At 45.4% G+C, this 17,618-nt stretch overlaps 1 non-coding gene across 1 annotated transcript; it reads right to left on the reverse strand.

The window, feature by feature from the left end:
• Window positions 1-17,005: 17,005 nt before the first annotated feature.
• On the reverse strand, window positions 17,006-17,124 carry LOC125992850 (5S ribosomal RNA). Its single transcript, XR_007489846.1, has one exon. It is a non-coding gene; the product is annotated as a 5S ribosomal RNA (ribosomal RNA).
• Window positions 17,125-17,618: the final 494 nt, after the last annotated feature.

Below are 17,618 nucleotides of genomic sequence, written 5' to 3' on the forward strand. Positions count from 1 at the left end.
ACCGAATAAGACTAGTATCTTATTAAAGTCAATTGGAAAACGCAAATACAAGCTAAAACATGTTACGTTTCTAGAACGAAATTTTGAAAAACCAAAAAGATGTAATAAAAAGAATTTACAAAACAAAAGACCTTCAGTACGAATTCGAATTTCGAGCAAGACACATCGTTGTACCCTATGAGAAACAAAAATATTTCATTTAATACGGGTGTGCCAGACCTGAAGAAGGCTTAGTATAGCCGAAACGTTGTTAAGGCACACTACTATTTACATTCAATTTAATAATTTCCTATTTACAGTCGATTTAATAATTTACTATTGTTTATTTTATTTACAGTTATTTACAAATCATTTATTTTATTTCATTGGAATAAATTACGTTGCTAAATTCGGACAATTTGGACACTAAAAATCTTTTTGAAAAATAGACATTTGATAATTTGTTTTAGAATAAAAAGTCTAAAAATTCTAATTTTACCCACTCATTGAAATTTTGAAAATTAAAAATATTTAAATAAAACATAATAAAAATTTGAAGTCCAAAAATTAATATGTCATTTAATTACAACGGGGAATGGACAGTTGTCCGTAGGGGGCGACAGCGCCAGCCTGCAACCCGGGGGCGGGAGCGGGTGGCGAGGCATGGCCACGGATGGATGGACCGTGCGTTGTCCTCTTCTGCTAGGGGGGGACATCAGTTCCCCGTCCCTGGTAGGTGGACTCCACAATCCAAACCTAACCCGCCTGTGCCTCCTCCGAGACCTGCTCGCCATCCGGACTCCGTGCCCCGCACCTACGCTGATGTGGTGCGCCGTGGCCGGGAGAAGCCGATTAGTGCTAATAAACTTCCCCAAACTAGGTTTCCTGGTACCAGTTGGCAGCCAGCGAGTACCAATTTTGGATACCTGGTACGCCAGTTGCATAAGGTGATAAAATTGTCCCACCATCTATACAACCTGGAAGGGGGCCAGCAACCTCGCATGATAGCCAGGATGGTATCTATTTTATCATCCATGATTAAACCGGCGTGTCCTTCGGAAGACACAACATGGATGATTGATGGAAATGCAAGGAACTGGGGTCACACTACCTGCATTACCTTAAAACAACACTACCAAGATCGTCTGAAGGAGAGTCTCACCAAGATAGGGGAGCTCATCACTACAGAATGGGGGGCGGCATTCGAAGTAGCGGTTAGGTGGGCCAGGAGGAATGTACCGCGTATCACCCAGGGGGTAGTGGACAGAGCCGCAGCTATGATAGCTGGGCACTTGGAGATGACAAGACAAGCCCCATATCAACCTACAGACCGGGTTGCCTCGGTTCCTCCTCCTGAATTGGGGAATCTGGGAGTAGGGCCACCTCCCGCATCTCAACCACAACAGGAATCCAATACGAGGGTCCTCCACCTTGAGACCGCAAGTGATGATGGGGTTGGGGAATTAGAGAACCACCCTCTACCTCAACGAGACCCACTTTTGCAACGGAGGATTTTGAGAGGGAAGACTCCGAGGACCAAGGCAAACCATTCACGGGAAAATACCACTGCGTTGAGACCGATTGATTGGGTATCGCCGGGAGTTCCTGGGCCATCGGGGATTACCCAGGTGCGACCACTCGAGGACTCCCTACCAGATACTCACCCTGGACACAGGTCACCAGGAAGCGAAGGGTTTTCCCTTACCTTGAGTGACGCCCGGGGGAGGAATACGGGATCGGATGATGACCTTTCAGAGAACGAGGTGGAAACAGATGATGTCTTCCAGAAATGGATGGAGAGGACCCCTACACACGATACGGTTAACAGACACCACGGTCGAGAGAAGAAGAGAAAATGGTGCCTACGGGTAGAGAAGAAGAATGTTGTAGTGGGGGATTCTAATTTAAGCCGGATGCCGGACGATCTGGATGACCACCTGCAGGTGGATAGTTATCCGGGTGGCCGGTTCAGAAATGTGTCAAACATTTTCAAAAGTGCCGAAGTCCTGGATGACCTAAGGGTCGAGCAGGTGATCTTGGCGTTTGGCATATGTGAAAAACAGAATAAACCTAAGGAGACCGCAGTTAAGGCACTGCAGCAGGCAGTTAAGGCCACAAAGGACAAGTTTCACGGGGCGAAGGTATGGGTGCCAATCATAAACTACTCGAGATTGCTTCCGGAAGACGAAAAGGCGAATCTCAAGACCATTAATGACCATATTGTGAGGAACATGGATTATATTCCGCCACTCCCAGAAAGTCAATTCCGTGTAGCTGAAAATGACATGGTTCATTGGACGCCTGAGACCGGGAGAGCCATGCTAGCTCACTGGAAGACCTTTTTAAACTCCCAAGCCCTTGGAACCGTCAAACCGGGGGGGCACGGGACCCACACGTTGGGTGCACTGAACGCTACGACCCACTAGTGGGCTCTGATGTGGTGGTGTTGGCGAAAAATTTCAAACTGTCGGGACATCAAAGATTGTTACTCAGTAAGGGTTTGTCTTTTGTCCCATCGGTTGGAATGAGCACGGATCAGGTGATGCGCTTTCAACACGACATGCAAAATTACCATCGCAAGGTCAAGATCAGGGCACATTTTGGAGGATGGGGTAAAAATACATTAATACCATTTGTTAAACCTTCTACCTGGTCTCCCCCGATGTGTGACCTACCATTGGAAGTAGCTCACCTGATGGAACTGGACACCAAGGCCTTCAGGAAACACCATGTAGGATCGAATGGGACCAGTAACCTATCTGAGGACGAGAAGAAGGCTTTGAGGGAATTGAGGAGCAACAAACAGATAGTCATCAAACCGGCGGACAAAGGCTCGGCTATTGTTATCCAGGACAGAGAACAGTATACCAAAGAAGCCATGCGACAGCTTCAGGATGAAAGATACTACACCGCACTAGACAAACCCATCTTTTGGGACACAAGACCAATGGTGTCCGAGATTGTAGACCGGTTGAGGGAACAGAAATATATCACATCCAGGCAACATGAATACCTGACTGGAGATTCGGAACCCAGGCCACGACGGTTTTATATGCTCCCTAAAATTCACAAGGATCCAAAAACCTGGCCCGTCCCATATGAAATACCACCTGGTAGACCTATTGTTTCAGATTGCGGAAGTGAAACATATGCCACAGCCGAGTTCTTGGAATACTTTCTGACTCCACTGTCTACAAAACACCCTTCCTATATCAAGGATACTTACCATTTCATCCAAATTGTGAAGGACGTACGAATGGACCCCGACCAGACCTTCTTTTTCACGATGGACGTGGACAGTCTTTACACCAACATCCCGATAGCGGCGGGAATGGACTGTGTTAAGAAGGTATTGGAAAGATTCCCGGACCCTAAAAGACCGGACTCTTACCTGTTGCAACTTCTGGAGATCAACTTGACCAAAAATGACTTTGAATTTGACGGTCAGTACTACCTACAAATAAAGGGGACGGCCATGGGGAAGAAGTTTGCTCCAGCGTACGCCAACATTTTTATGGCACATTGGGAACACGAGGCCTTGGCAAAATGCAAGAAGAAACCACAAAGATACGTCAGGTACTTGGACGACATATGGGGAGTATGGGCTGGATCAGAAACGGAATTCCGTGAATTCTTCCATTTACTTAATTCCCACGATCCGTCCATTACCCTCAAGGCAGAAATTGGGCACAACTCCATCAACTTTCTTGATACTACGGTATTCAAAGGCCCCAATTGCCACAAAAACCAAATATTGGATATTAAGGTCCATTTCAAAGACACTGATACACATGCCTTGGTACACAAGTCCAGCTTCCATCCTTCCCATACCTTTCAGGGGATTGTCAAGTCGCAACTATATAGATTCCACCGCATATGCACCGGAACGGAGAACTTCTACGATGCAGTCAGGATACTCTTTGGAGCTCTAAGAAAGAGAGGGTACAGTCGCTCCTTCCTGAGGAAGTGCTTGAAGACATACCGGATGAAGGGAAGAACCAGGGCGGTGGGTGACCCTATCCCGTTTGTTTCCACCTACTCATCAGGGATGAAGTACCTACACAACAAAATCAGAAGAAATTTTAGGGAAGTCATGGCCTCCGGGGATGAACCACAAGCCACTAGAGTGGTATCGGCATTCAGAAGAAACAAAAACCTCAAGGACCTACTTGTTCGGGCCAAGTTACCATCTACATTGCCCAGGGACCCTCATCCGCTTAGGCCACACTTCACCAGTTTGTCGTTTGTCAGGAGGGTGCGGGACAAGATGGTTTTTAAGGTTCAAGAGGGCTTCACTCTGGAATCCAGAAATCAAGTCTACCTGGTTATTTGCAAGAGATGCGGCACTAAACATGTAGGGAGTACAAGGACCAAACTCGGTACAGTACTTATGCAACTTAAGTATAAAATTACTCACAAAATGGACAGCAGTTCGCCGGTCATCCAGCATTTCATCCACCATGGGTCAGAGGCCCTCTACATAGCGGGTTTAGAACGCAACAGCGCATGGTCAGACCCCAAGCGGTGTGATAGAGAGAAATACTGGAGAGCAAGCCTTGAAATGCCATCTCAGCAGGCGTAAAGGTCAATCCTAGACCCTATCAGGTTCCTACCCTAAACCTACCCTAACCCCAGTCCCATCCTAACCCCAACCCCACCTTAACCCCAGTCCTATCCTAACCCCAACCCCACCCTAACCCTAATCCTAACCTATCCCCAACCCCACCCTAACCCTAACCCTAACCCTAACCCTAACCCTAACCCTAACCCCAACCCCACCCTAACCCTAACCCTAACCCCAACCCCACCCTAACCCTAACCCTAACCCTAACCCTAACCCCACCCTAACCCTAACCCTAACCCTAACCCCAACCCCACCCTAACCCTAACCCTAACCCTAACCCTAACCCTAACCCTAACCCTAACCCTAATCCCAACCCTAACCCTAACCCTAACCCTAAACCCATACTCACCCACAAAAAAAAAAAAAAAAAAAAAAAAAAAAAAAAAAAAAAAAAAAAAATCAATAAATATGTACACACCTACCTTCACTACTTACCTATGGATGGAACTACTTACCTGCAGATGGAACCGCAATCTTGCACCCTGGACCCCTGAGGAAAAAAAAAAAAAAAAAAAAAAAAAAAAAAAAAAAAAAAAAAAAACAATTATCTTTATAGAAATATACTATTTCAATTTGACTAATTGTAATTTTTTCGTTTAAACCGAATAAGACTAGTATCTTATTAAAGTCAATTGGAAAACGCAAATACAAGCTAAAACATGTTACGTTTCTAGAACGAAATTTTGAAAAACCAAAAAGATGTAATAAAAAGAATTTACAAAACAAAAGACCTTCAGTACGAATTCGAATTTCGAGCAAGACACATCGTTGTACCCTATGAGAAACAAAAATATTTCATTTAATACGGGTGTGCCAGACCTGAAGAAGGCTTAGTATAGCCGAAACGTTGTTAAGGCACACTACTATTTACATTCAATTTAATAATTTCCTATTTACAGTCGATTTAATAATTTACTATTGTTTATTTTATTTACAGTTATTTACAAATCATTTATTTTATTTCATTGGAATAAATTACGTTGCTAAATTCGGACAATTTGGACACTAAAAATCTTTTTGAAAAATAGACATTTGATAATTTGTTTTAGAATAAAAAGTCTAAAAATTCTAATTTTACCCACTCATTGAAATTTTGAAAATTAAAAATATTTAAATAAAACATAATAAAAATTTGAAGTCCAAAAATTAATATGTCATTTAATTACAACGGGGAATGGACAGTTGTCCGTAGGGGGCGACAGCGCCAGCCTGCAACCCGGGGGCGGGAGCGGGTGGCGAGGCATGGCCACGGATGGATGGACCGTGCGTTGTCCTCTTCTGCTAGGGGGGGACATCAGTTCCCCGTCCCTGGTAGGTGGACTCCACAATCCAAACCTAACCCGCCTGTGCCTCCTCCGAGACCTGCTCGCCATCCGGACTCCGTGCCCCGCACCTACGCTGATGTGGTGCGCCGTGGCCGGGAGAAGCCGATTAGTGCTAATAAACTTCCCCAAACTAGGTTTCCTGGTACCAGTTGGCAGCCAGCGAGTACCAATTTTGGATACCTGGTACGCCAGTTGCATAAGGTGATAAAATTGTCCCACCATCTATACAACCTGGAAGGGGGCCAGCAACCTCGCATGATAGCCAGGATGGTATCTATTTTATCATCCATGATTAAACCGGCGTGTCCTTCGGAAGACACAACATGGATGATTGATGGAAATGCAAGGAACTGGGGTCACACTACCTGCATTACCTTAAAACAACACTACCAAGATCGTCTGAAGGAGAGTCTCACCAAGATAGGGGAGCTCATCACTACAGAATGGGGGGCGGCATTCGAAGTAGCGGTTAGGTGGGCCAGGAGGAATGTACCGCGTATCACCCAGGGGGTAGTGGACAGAGCCGCAGCTATGATAGCTGGGCACTTGGAGATGACAAGACAAGCCCCATATCAACCTACAGACCGGGTTGCCTCGGTTCCTCCTCCTGAATTGGGGAATCTGGGAGTAGGGCCACCTCCCGCATCTCAACCACAACAGGAATCCAATACGAGGGTCCTCCACCTTGAGACCGCAAGTGATGATGGGGTTGGGGAATTAGAGAACCACCCTCTACCTCAACGAGACCCACTTTTGCAACGGAGGATTTTGAGAGGGAAGACTCCGAGGACCAAGGCAAACCATTCACGGGAAAATACCACTGCGTTGAGACCGATTGATTGGGTATCGCCGGGAGTTCCTGGGCCATCGGGGATTACCCAGGTGCGACCACTCGAGGACTCCCTACCAGATACTCACCCTGGACACAGGTCACCAGGAAGCGAAGGGTTTTCCCTTACCTTGAGTGACGCCCGGGGGAGGAATACGGGATCGGATGATGACCTTTCAGAGAACGAGGTGGAAACAGATGATGTCTTCCAGAAATGGATGGAGAGGACCCCTACACACGATACGGTTAACAGACACCACGGTCGAGAGAAGAAGAGAAAATGGTGCCTACGGGTAGAGAAGAAGAATGTTGTAGTGGGGGATTCTAATTTAAGCCGGATGCCGGACGATCTGGATGACCACCTGCAGGTGGATAGTTATCCGGGTGGCCGGTTCAGAAATGTGTCAAACATTTTCAAAAGTGCCGAAGTCCTGGATGACCTAAGGGTCGAGCAGGTGATCTTGGCGTTTGGCATATGTGAAAAACAGAATAAACCTAAGGAGACCGCAGTTAAGGCACTGCAGCAGGCAGTTAAGGCCACAAAGGACAAGTTTCACGGGGCGAAGGTATGGGTGCCAATCATAAACTACTCGAGATTGCTTCCGGAAGACGAAAAGGCGAATCTCAAGACCATTAATGACCATATTGTGAGGAACATGGATTATATTCCGCCACTCCCAGAAAGTCAATTCCGTGTAGCTGAAAATGACATGGTTCATTGGACGCCTGAGACCGGGAGAGCCATGCTAGCTCACTGGAAGACCTTTTTAAACTCCCAAGCCCTTGGAACCGTCAAACCGGGGGGGCACGGGACCCACACGTTGGGTGCACTGAACGCTACGACCCACTAGTGGGCTCTGATGTGGTGGTGTTGGCGAAAAATTTCAAACTGTCGGGACATCAAAGATTGTTACTCAGTAAGGGTTTGTCTTTTGTCCCATCGGTTGGAATGAGCACGGATCAGGTGATGCGCTTTCAACACGACATGCAAAATTACCATCGCAAGGTCAAGATCAGGGCACATTTTGGAGGATGGGGTAAAAATACATTAATACCATTTGTTAAACCTTCTACCTGGTCTCCCCCGATGTGTGACCTACCATTGGAAGTAGCTCACCTGATGGAACTGGACACCAAGGCCTTCAGGAAACACCATGTAGGATCGAATGGGACCAGTAACCTATCTGAGGACGAGAAGAAGGCTTTGAGGGAATTGAGGAGCAACAAACAGATAGTCATCAAACCGGCGGACAAAGGCTCGGCTATTGTTATCCAGGACAGAGAACAGTATACCAAAGAAGCCATGCGACAGCTTCAGGATGAAAGATACTACACCGCACTAGACAAACCCATCTTTTGGGACACAAGACCAATGGTGTCCGAGATTGTAGACCGGTTGAGGGAACAGAAATATATCACATCCAGGCAACATGAATACCTGACTGGAGATTCGGAACCCAGGCCACGACGGTTTTATATGCTCCCTAAAATTCACAAGGATCCAAAAACCTGGCCCGTCCCATATGAAATACCACCTGGTAGACCTATTGTTTCAGATTGCGGAAGTGAAACATATGCCACAGCCGAGTTCTTGGAATACTTTCTGACTCCACTGTCTACAAAACACCCTTCCTATATCAAGGATACTTACCATTTCATCCAAATTGTGAAGGACGTACGAATGGACCCCGACCAGACCTTCTTTTTCACGATGGACGTGGACAGTCTTTACACCAACATCCCGATAGCGGCGGGAATGGACTGTGTTAAGAAGGTATTGGAAAGATTCCCGGACCCTAAAAGACCGGACTCTTACCTGTTGCAACTTCTGGAGATCAACTTGACCAAAAATGACTTTGAATTTGACGGTCAGTACTACCTACAAATAAAGGGGACGGCCATGGGGAAGAAGTTTGCTCCAGCGTACGCCAACATTTTTATGGCACATTGGGAACACGAGGCCTTGGCAAAATGCAAGAAGAAACCACAAAGATACGTCAGGTACTTGGACGACATATGGGGAGTATGGGCTGGATCAGAAACGGAATTCCGTGAATTCTTCCATTTACTTAATTCCCACGATCCGTCCATTACCCTCAAGGCAGAAATTGGGCACAACTCCATCAACTTTCTTGATACTACGGTATTCAAAGGCCCCAATTGCCACAAAAACCAAATATTGGATATTAAGGTCCATTTCAAAGACACTGATACACATGCCTTGGTACACAAGTCCAGCTTCCATCCTTCCCATACCTTTCAGGGGATTGTCAAGTCGCAACTATATAGATTCCACCGCATATGCACCGGAACGGAGAACTTCTACGATGCAGTCAGGATACTCTTTGGAGCTCTAAGAAAGAGAGGGTACAGTCGCTCCTTCCTGAGGAAGTGCTTGAAGACATACCGGATGAAGGGAAGAACCAGGGCGGTGGGTGACCCTATCCCGTTTGTTTCCACCTACTCATCAGGGATGAAGTACCTACACAACAAAATCAGAAGAAATTTTAGGGAAGTCATGGCCTCCGGGGATGAACCACAAGCCACTAGAGTGGTATCGGCATTCAGAAGAAACAAAAACCTCAAGGACCTACTTGTTCGGGCCAAGTTACCATCTACATTGCCCAGGGACCCTCATCCGCTTAGGCCACACTTCACCAGTTTGTCGTTTGTCAGGAGGGTGCGGGACAAGATGGTTTTTAAGGTTCAAGAGGGCTTCACTCTGGAATCCAGAAATCAAGTCTACCTGGTTATTTGCAAGAGATGCGGCACTAAACATGTAGGGAGTACAAGGACCAAACTCGGTACAGTACTTATGCAACTTAAGTATAAAATTACTCACAAAATGGACAGCAGTTCGCCGGTCATCCAGCATTTCATCCACCATGGGTCAGAGGCCCTCTACATAGCGGGTTTAGAACGCAACAGCGCATGGTCAGACCCCAAGCGGTGTGATAGAGAGAAATACTGGAGAGCAAGCCTTGAAATGCCATCTCAGCAGGCGTAAAGGTCAATCCTAGACCCTATCAGGTTCCTACCCTAAACCTACCCTAACCCCAGTCCCATCCTAACCCCAACCCCACCTTAACCCCAGTCCTATCCTAACCCCAACCCCACCCTAACCCTAATCCTAACCTATCCCCAACCCCACCCTAACCCTAACCCTAACCCTAACCCTAACCCTAACCCTAACCCCAACCCCACCCTAACCCTAACCCTAACCCCAACCCCACCCTAACCCTAACCCTAACCCTAACCCTAACCCCACCCTAACCCTAACCCTAACCCTAACCCCAACCCCACCCTAACCCTAACCCTAACCCTAACCCTAACCCTAACCCTAACCCTAATCCCAACCCTAACCCTAACCCTAACCCTAAACCCATACTCACCCACAAAAAAAAAAAAAAAAAAAAAAAAAAAAAAAAAAAAAATCAATAAATATGTACACACCTACCTTCACTACTTACCTATGGATGGAACTACTTACCTGCAGATGGAACCGCAATCTTGCACCCTGGACCCCTGAGGAAAAAAAAAAAAAAAAAAAAAAAAAAAAAAAAAAAAAAAAAACAATTATCTTTATAGAAATATACTATTTCAATTTGACTAATTGTAATTTTTTCGTTTAAACCGAATAAGACTAGTATCTTATTAAAGTCAATTGGAAAACGCAAATACAAGCTAAAACATGTTACGTTTCTAGAACGAAATTTTGAAAAACCAAAAAGATGTAATAAAAAGAATTTACAAAACAAAAGACCTTCAGTACGAATTCGAATTTCGAGCAAGACACATCGTTGTACCCTATGAGAAACAAAAATATTTCATTTAATACGGGTGTGCCAGACCTGAAGAAGGCTTAGTATAGCCGAAACGTTGTTAAGGCACACTACTATTTACATTCAATTTAATAATTTCCTATTTACAGTCGATTTAATAATTTACTATTGTTTATTTTATTTACAGTTATTTACAAATCATTTATTTTATTTCATTGGAATAAATTACGTTGCTAAATTCGGACAATTTGGACACTAAAAATCTTTTTGAAAAATAGACATTTGATAATTTGTTTTAGAATAAAAAGTCTAAAAATTCTAATTTTACCCACTCATTGAAATTTTGAAAATTAAAAATATTTAAATAAAACATAATAAAAATTTGAAGTCCAAAAATTAATATGTCATTTAATTACAACGGGGAATGGACAGTTGTCCGTAGGGGGCGACAGCGCCAGCCTGCAACCCGGGGGCGGGAGCGGGTGGCGAGGCATGGCCACGGATGGATGGACCGTGCGTTGTCCTCTTCTGCTAGGGGGGGACATCAGTTCCCCGTCCCTGGTAGGTGGACTCCACAATCCAACCCTAACCCTAACCCTAACCCTAACCCTAACCCTAACCCTAACCCTAAACCCTAACCCTAACCCTAACCCTAACCCTAACCCTGACCCTGACCCTGACCCTGACCCTAACCCTGACCCTGACCCTGACCCTGACCCTGACCCTAACCCTAACCCTAACCCTAACCCTTAAAAAACATTAAAAAACAAAAAACAAAATTAGTATGTTTACATTATTCTACAATACCAATTCCAAGTTGACCAAATTATAATTATTTTGTTTAAACCCAATATGAAGGCTAGTTTAATTATGAAAATTAATTGGAAAATGCAAATATAAGCTAAAACACGTTACATTTCTAAAACGAAATTTCGAAAAACAAAAAAGATTTAAAACTTCAACCGAGCTGAGGGTATAAAAGGAATCCGCAAGGCAAAGAGCCTTTAGTGCGAATTTGGACTGCAAGCAAGACACATTGTTGCACCTTACAAAACAAAAATAGTTTTTCATATAATACATGTGTGCCAGACCTGATGAAGGCTTGAGATAGCCGAAACGTTGTCAGGGCACACATTGCATATTGGCCAGAATAAATAAAAAAAGAAACTTTATTTTTTTTAAAAACAACTTTATTAAATATATAACAAAGGCAAATTCTAGATCCACAGCCATGGATCAGGGTTGGACGACGGTCCACTATGGCCGACGTCACCGCGTTGCCCGCCGGAACCGTGAGCTGGGGGCTGATTGGAATCCCGGATGGATGGACCGTGCTTTTGCCTTTCCCTCCTCCAGGAGGGGGGGCTCCCACCATAATCCTAACCCTAACCCTAACCCTAACCCTAACCCTAACCCTAACTTTATTTTTTTAAAAAAACAACTTTATTAAATATATAACAAAGGCAAATTCTAGATCCACAGCCATGGATCAGGGTTGGACGACGGTCCACTATGGCCGACGTCACCGCGTTGCCCGCCGGAACCGTGAGCTGGGGGCTGATTGGAATCCCGGATGGATGGACCGTGCTTTTGCCTTTCCCTCCTCCAGGAGGGGGGGCTCCCACCATAATCCTAACCAGCCTGTGCCTCCTCCGGATCCCTCCAGACCTCCTGGCTCTAGGTTCGATTCCTATGCGACAGTAGTTCGCCAAGGCCGCAGGCAACCGCGTCAGGACCAACGTGGTCCCCCTCCAGCTGCAACCCGGACCTCCAAGTGGAGACCAGCAGAGGCCGGATTTGGTCGCCTGATCCGCAAAATCTATAACTTGATTAAGGTCTACCACCACCTGAACAATGTAGACCCCCAGCAGTGGGCTACACAACCTCGGATGATCACCAGGATGGAGGAGGTGTTGTCCACAATGATCAAGCCGGCATTCCTAGATAGCGGGGTTGTGCGGGACATTGTGGACAATGCCAAGACCTGGGGCAAGACCACCTGCCAGATCCTCAAACGTCATTACGAGTCCCACCTACCGTTCTGCCGGTCCGACATGGAATTTGCACTCCAAGACAACAATCTAGAATGGGAGGCTGCTTTCCAAGTGGCGGTTGGTTGGGCCAAGCGAAATTTTCCACGCCTACTACCAGACACAATTTCGGAGGTTGAGAACGAGATTTTGGACTTTCTGGAAGACTTGCCGCGCTCCGATCCCAACCCTGACCCCCATCCTACTCCTGGCCCCAGTCCTATTCTCGCCCCCAACCCTAACCCTAACCCCAACCCCAACCCTAACCCTATCCCAAACCCTAACCTGGAGCTGCGGTTTCCCGCTCCCACTCCGCTCCCACAGCGACCTAGACTCACACCTGTCGCCAAAAAGAAGACCCAAGATTCGGAGCCAGGGGAAGTGGTTGAGATCCAAACCCAAAAATTGACAGTGTCCCTACGCCCGCAGAGGAAGATCGCAGTGGTGGCCAGTAAGCCCAGCCACTTCCCTCCCCACCAGGACCGCCCAAGAGGGGTGTCTACACAAGGGAGTCGGGCTTTGTCCCCTAACCCCAATCCTAACCCTGCCCTCAACCCTAACCCCAACCCTGACCCTACCCCCAACCCTAAACCTAACCCCAACCCCAACCCTAACCCCAACCCCAACCCATACCCCAATCCCAGTCCCTATCTACGTCCCACCAGGAACAGAACTTCCAAACAGTAGGACAGTTAACATAATTAGGACAAATTGGTTTTATTTTATTTAGACCCACTTACATCTAATACCTACCTGGATACTTACCTCCAATTGGAACCACGCGTCTGGTCCCCGGACCACGCCCACCCGAAAAAAGCAGAAAAAATTGACAAAACGGAATAACACAAAAATATGAACAAAAGTCACCAAATGTTTTCAATAATATAATTACAAATTTGCAAAAACCCAATACACATATATAATCCACCTACCTATGTATTATTTACCTGTAGTTTGAACAGCAATCCGAGATCCTAGACCACGTCTACTTGAAAAACAAAATACATCAAAAAACATTAAAAAAAACAATTAAAAAACATTAAAAACAAAAAACAAAATTAGTATGTTTACATTATTCTACAATACCAATTCCAAGTTGATCAAATTATAATTATTTTGTTTAAACCCAATATGAAAGCTAGTTTAATTATGAAAATTAAGTGGAAAATGCAAATATAAGCTAAAACACGTTACATTTCTAAAACGAAATTTCAAAAACAAAAAAGATTTAAAACTTCAACCGAGCTGAGGGTATAAAAGGAATCCGCAAGGCAAAGAGCCTTTAGTGCGAATTTGGACTGCAAGCAAGACACATTGCTGCACCTTACAAAACAAAAATACTTTTTCATATAATACATGTGTGCCAGACCTGATGAAGGCTTGAGATAGCCGAAACGTTGTCAGGGCACACATTGCATATTGGCCAGAATAAATCAAAAAAGAAACTTTATTTTTTTAAAAAACAACTTTATTAAATATATAACAAAGGCAAATTCTAGATCCACAGCCATGGATCAGGGTTGGACGACGGTCCACTATGGCCGACGTCACCGCGTTGCCCGCCGGAACCGTGAGCTGGGGGCTGATTGGAATCCCGGATGGATGGACCGTGCTTTTGCCTTTCCCTCCTCCAGGAGGGGGGGCTCCCACCATAATCCTAACCAGCCTGTGCCTCCTCCGGATCCCTCCAGACCTCCTGGCTCTAGGTTCGATTCCTATGCGACAGTAGTTCGCCAAGGCCGCAGGCAACCGCGTCAGGACCAACGTGGTCCCCCTCCAGCTGCAACCCGGACCTCCAAGTGGAGACCAGCAGAGGCCGGATTTGGTCGCCTGATCCGCAAAATCTATAACTTGATTAAGGTCTACCACCACCTGAACAATGTAGACCCCCAGCAGTGGGCTACACAACCTCGGATGATCACCAGGATGGAGGAGGTGTTGTCCACAATGATCAAGCCGGCATTCCTAGATAGCGGGGTTGTGCGGGACATTGTGGACAATGCCAAGACCTGGGGCAAGACCACCTGCCAGATCCTCAAACGTCATTACGAGTCCCACCTACCGTTCTGCCGGTCCGACATGGAATTTGCACTCCAAGACAACAATCTAGAATGGGAGGCTGCTTTCCAAGTGGCGGTTGGTTGGGCCAAGCGAAATTTTCCACGCCTACTACCAGACACAATTTCGGAGGTTGAGAACGAGATTTTGGACTTTCTGGAAGACTTGCCGCGCTCCGATCCCAACCCTGACCCCCATCCTACTCCTGGCCCCAGTCCTATTCTCGCCCCCAACCCTAACCCTAACCCCAACCCCAACCCTAACCCTATCCCAAACCCTAACCTGGAGCTGCGGTTTCCCGCTCCCACTCCGCTCCCACAGCGACCTAGACTCACACCTGTCGCCAAAAAGAAGACCCAAGATTCGGAGCCAGGGGAAGTGGTTGAGATCCAAACCCAAAAATTGACAGTGTCCCTACGCCCGCAGAGGAAGATCGCAGTGGTGGCCAGTAAGCCCAGCCACTTCCCTCCCCACCAGGACCGCCCAAGAGGGGTGTCTACACAAGGGAGTCGGGCTTTGTCCCCTAACCCCAATCCTAACCCTGCCCTCAACCCTAACCCTAACCCCAACCCTGACCCTACCCCCAACCCTAAACCTAACCCCAACCCCAACCCTAACCCCAACCACAACCCATACCCCAATCCCAGTCCCTATCTACGTCCCACCAGGAACAGAACTTCCAAACAGTAGGACAGTTAACATAATTAGGACAAATTGGTTTTATTTTATTTAGACCCACTTACATCTAATACCTACCTGGATACTTACCTCCAATTGGAACCACGCGTCTGGTCCCCGGACCACGCCCACCCGAAAAAAGCAGAAAAAATTGACAAAACGGAATAACACAAAAATATGAACAAAAGTCACCAAATGTTTTCAATAATATAATTACAAATTTGCAAAAACCCAATACACATATATAATCCACCTACCTATGTATTATTTACCTGTAGTTTGAACAGCAATCCGAGATCCTAGACCACGTCTACTTGAAAAACAAAATACATCAAAAAACATTAAAAAAAACAATTAAAAAACATTAAAAACAAAAAACAAAATTAGTATGTTTACATTATTCTACAATACCAATTCCAAGTTGATCAAATTATAATTATTTTGTTTAAACCCAATATGAAAGCTAGTTTAATTATGAAAATTAAGTGGAAAATGCAAATATAAGCTAAAACACGTTACATTTCTAAAACGAAATTTCAAAAACAAAAAAGATTTAAAACTTCAACCGAGCTGAGGGTATAAAAGGAATCCGCAAGGCAAAGAGCCTTTAGTGCGAATTTGGACTGCAAGCAAGACACATTGCTGCACCTTACAAAACAAAAATACTTTTTCATATAATACATGTGTGCCAGACCTGATGAAGGCTTGAGATAGCCGAAACGTTGTCAGGGCACACATTGCATATTGGCCAGAATAAATCAAAAAAGAAACTTTATTTTTTTTAAAAAACAACTTTATTAAATATATAACAAAGGCAAATTCTAGATCCACAGCCATGGATCAGGGTTGGACGACGGTCCACTATGGCCGACGTCACCGCGTTGCCCGCCGGAACCGTGAGCTGGGGGCTGATTGGAATCCCGGATGGATGGACCGTGCTTTTGCCTTTCCCTCCTCCAGGAGGGGGGGCTCCCACCATAATCCTAACCCTAACCCTAACCCTAACCCTAACCCTAACCCTAACCCTAACCATCACATTTGAAGCGATGAATACGAAGTTAAATTTTATGACTCGGTGTATAAGTCGAGGTCGATTTTTTTCGGTCGATTTTGGATCGAAAAAGGTCGACCAATACACCGGCAAAAACGGTATATATACTTATTATAAATGTAGTATTTATTTATATTGATTTATTGTTTATTTATATATATAAAGGCAGGTCCGCAAAAATATTTCTGACGCGTAGCCGGTCCGTGGCGCAAGAAAGGTTGGGGACCACTAGTCTAAAAGAATCTGGCCGTAACTGGAATAGGGTTCTACGCGAATGCCCAACGGAAAAGTGAAGTGCACAAAACCTGCATTTGGCTGTATCAAAATAAATGTGATGAAAAAGGTAAAAACACTACATGGAAGCGCAATGTGTTGTGCTGGGTTCTTTTACAAGTAAAGACTGCTGCTTTGAGTTCACAGGGAGCCATGCTCTTTATTCACTGTACATAGTCTGTCCTCTAGCGGTAAAAACGTGAACTGGAATGCTATGGCTGTCGCCACACAATGTAGGTTTTAAACTCGTGTTGTAGTTTCAGTGTCGGAGTTCAAACTAGGCTTGCAGTTTCCGAATGCCATTCGTGATGGGTGCTGTAAAAAGTTCTTGGCTTAAACGATTGAAGTGCACATAAGAAAAAAAAAAAAAAAAAAAAGCTTACGGTAACTGGTATTCCCAGGCGGTCTCCCATCCAAGTACTAACCAGGCCCGACCCTGCTTAGCCTCCGAGATCGGACGAGAGCGGGCGCTCTCAGGGTGGTATTGCCGTAAGCCGTGAAACCGCTCAGAATTTTTCATTTTATAGACACAATCGCCCCTGAAACCATGCCAAGCAGCGGCGGGACTTGATGGCTGTGGTAAAAGTTTCCTTTCACAATTGACGTGGGAAAAAAAAAAAAAAAAAAGGCTTTCAGCACCTGGTATTCCCGGACGGTCACCCTTCCCTTTTGGTTTTTTTGGGGTTTTTTTACAACCAGGGCCGAAACAGGCTTTCTTCCAAGGCTTTTGGTGTTTTCTGGAAACATGGCTATCATGAAAAGTTATTGACAGCTTTTTATGCGGTAGCACGAATTTGCCGTTGCGACCTGCATTTTGCTGAATCAAAATAAATGCCTTGAAAAGTTTAAAAACACTTCATGGAAGTCACTTCACTGGTTTCTTTTATATCAAACAAATTGTTTTAGGTTATTCACCTGACATGTTTCGGCGGTTTCTTCCGCCTTCATCAGAGTGTCACAGATGTGATGGTGACGCGTCTTTATCAGCT

Source organism: Syngnathus scovelli, unplaced genomic scaffold (assembly GCF_024217435.2).
Source record: "Syngnathus scovelli strain Florida unplaced genomic scaffold, RoL_Ssco_1.2 HiC_scaffold_24, whole genome shotgun sequence".
NCBI classification, from domain to species: domain Eukaryota; kingdom Metazoa; phylum Chordata; class Actinopteri; order Syngnathiformes; family Syngnathidae; genus Syngnathus; species Syngnathus scovelli.